Source organism: Octopus sinensis, linkage group LG10, assembly GCF_006345805.1.
Source record: "Octopus sinensis linkage group LG10, ASM634580v1, whole genome shotgun sequence".
Classification (NCBI taxonomy): Eukaryota; Metazoa; Mollusca; class Cephalopoda; order Octopoda; family Octopodidae; genus Octopus; species Octopus sinensis.
This window is the reverse complement of record NC_043006.1, coordinates 5,567,259-5,569,758: the sequence shown is the minus strand read 5'-3', so window position 1 is coordinate 5,569,758 and position 2,500 is coordinate 5,567,259. Positions and strand designations below refer to the sequence as shown.

The 2,500-nt window shown below is 36.2% G+C and overlaps 1 protein-coding gene across 2 annotated transcripts in view; it reads left to right on the top strand.

Annotated features, from left to right (window-relative positions):
- Positions 1 to 2,500, top strand: part of LOC115216421 (peptidyl-glycine alpha-amidating monooxygenase B-like) — a 25,682-nt gene that overhangs the window by 11,547 nt on the left and 11,635 nt on the right. The gene's annotated exons all lie outside the window — the stretch shown is intronic.

The window sequence follows — 2,500 nt, the reverse complement described above, 5'->3', positions numbered from 1 at the left end:
TAGAAATGTCTGGAAAGTGAACAGTGTATGAGTCAGATACATGCTTGTGTGTGTATGGAGGGAAGAAAATCAAGTGAATCAAGGGGAGAAAATCAAGAAAATCAATATGGATGAGCAATATGTTCATCATCTCTTAAACCAGAAGTGTAAATATCGTCCGGCCTGGTTGTATTATAACCTAAAATAGTGAAATAGAAAGTGTACTTTCAAAGCTTGGTCAAGTGTAGTTTTTAATTAGACAGTGATAGATAAGAAAAAAACCCCAAAAAAAAAACACTTTTTAACTTACGTCGTGAAACAAAACCAGGCTTACGTGTGTCTATTGATTAAATAGCGTTAAATCGAATTAACGTTCACAGAGAGTTTCACTCGTTGTTAGATAGGATAGGTTTAAGTAAACAGAAAAGACTATATGCGGAGAGCTACGATAAATTGACTTATCATTCAAATTAAGCGTTTATTGTTATCTAAGGTAAGTTGAAATGCAAACCGAAGAGTTATCAATACCTTGAAATGATAAAGAATTATTGCTGTTGCTTTCTTTTGGTACTACATCAAGTGAATTCTTTCTCATATTTAAAAAAAATAAACAGTGAAATATTTCTCTTACTAATAATATATCAGTTCTGTAAAGATCATCAACACCGTCCATAATGGTTTGCTTTTCCCTCTGATAAAATTATACTACTCAAGGAACAAGTTTCATACCATTGCTAGAAGGGTGCAGATCAGGTGTATTTTTCATAACATCCTTAAATAATAGGGAAAAAATTAACTCTTACCATATTGACAAAAAAGAAGCATATGTGTACAATTACGGAAGCTATAAAAACCTTTGTTCACAAAACATAGTTTACTGAGACATCAAATATTCATTTCACTCGTGTTTGACGATGAAAACCGTGGTAAAAAAAGTATAAAAGCCCTACGCCATAGAATAGGGGTTTCTTCCCTAACACTATAAACTTTACATTTGGCTCGTAAAGTAGCTACTCACCATCAACCATACAATATTATAACACATAGTACTATTTCAACTGCTATGAATTTAAAATTACTACTTAATTCTTTAGTGGAAGCACTCCGTCGGTTACGACGACGAGGGTTCCGGTTGATCCGAATCAACGGAACAGCCTGCTCGTGAAATTAACGTGTAAGTGGCTGAGCACTCCACAGACAGGTGTGCCGTTAACGTAGTTCTCGGGGATATTCAGCGTGACACAGAGAGTGACAAGGCCGGCCCTTTAAAATACAGGTACAACAGAAACAGGAAGTAAGAGTGAGAGAAAGTTGTGGTGAAAGAGTACAGCAGGGATCACCACCATCCCCTGCCGGAGCCTCGTGGAGCTTTAGGTGTTTTCGCTCAATAAACACTCACAACGCCCGGTCTGGGAATCGAAACCGCGATCCTACGACCGCGAGTCCGCTGCCCTAACCACTGGGCCATTGCGCCTCCTTAATTCTTTAGTACACTAGAGTGTACGAAGTTTTCATTTGATAAAAGTACGTAATCTCTTTTCTCTCTAAGAATTACGCCCAGTTTGCTCCAATTACTATTTAAGGAATAAAATTAAACATACCTTATATCATCCAAAAGATATTTCTTTCATAAAGGCTATCCATGCGTTTGTACACTTATCAACAAACTCAAGGACTATTTTTTTGTTCTAATTATTCAAATGTGCTGTTTGTATTTCTCGTTTTCCATTCGTCAATCCATTCAGTGACATCAAGACTCCTTTTATTAGAAAGTGCCTTACTCATCTCTTATTTTATTCGAAAGTAGCACCAAGGGATGGGCTCTTCCTTGTTTAGCAAGTTGAAACAATCCCTAAATAGCCATTTCTACTAAACGGATGATGTCATATAGACTCTTTGATGTCTCGCAATGCCAAAATTATAATGGTCTTATCTGAAACTGTATTAAATTAGCCAATGAAAGTTAAAGAAAGTTAAATCATTCACAATGGGATATCTTGTTGCCCGATACTCTACATTCTGTACAATTATTGCAATGTTCAGTAAAAGCTTTTACAACATACGTCAGCGGTGGTGCCCCAGCATGGCCGCGGCCTTCGGGCTAAAACATTTTTAAGGATTTAAGGAGTTATACGACAGATTCTTCTAATTTTCTGGAAGATTTCTTTCAGATCAACCCTTTTGACTTTCCGAATCTGAAACGGTTTATCTGTGTTGTCATACATATATGATTTAAAATGTGAATCGGCGACATGGCTTCAACAAGTGATCTAAACTCCTGCAGATGCAACGAAACCGAATTATACTGGATTTTCGTTACGTACGTTTAATCCTAATTGAAGCGAGATATAGACAAGTTGTTCGAGATAATTGCGAAATGTACAAAAACCACTTAATGTCTACATCCATTATACCTAATCTTTCTTTTGACAACTCTGAACAATTTGTAAATCGGTTGTACATATGTTTGTAAATTTTATTTTTAGTAAAAGTATTGCAATATTTTAATCGGCTGCGTTGT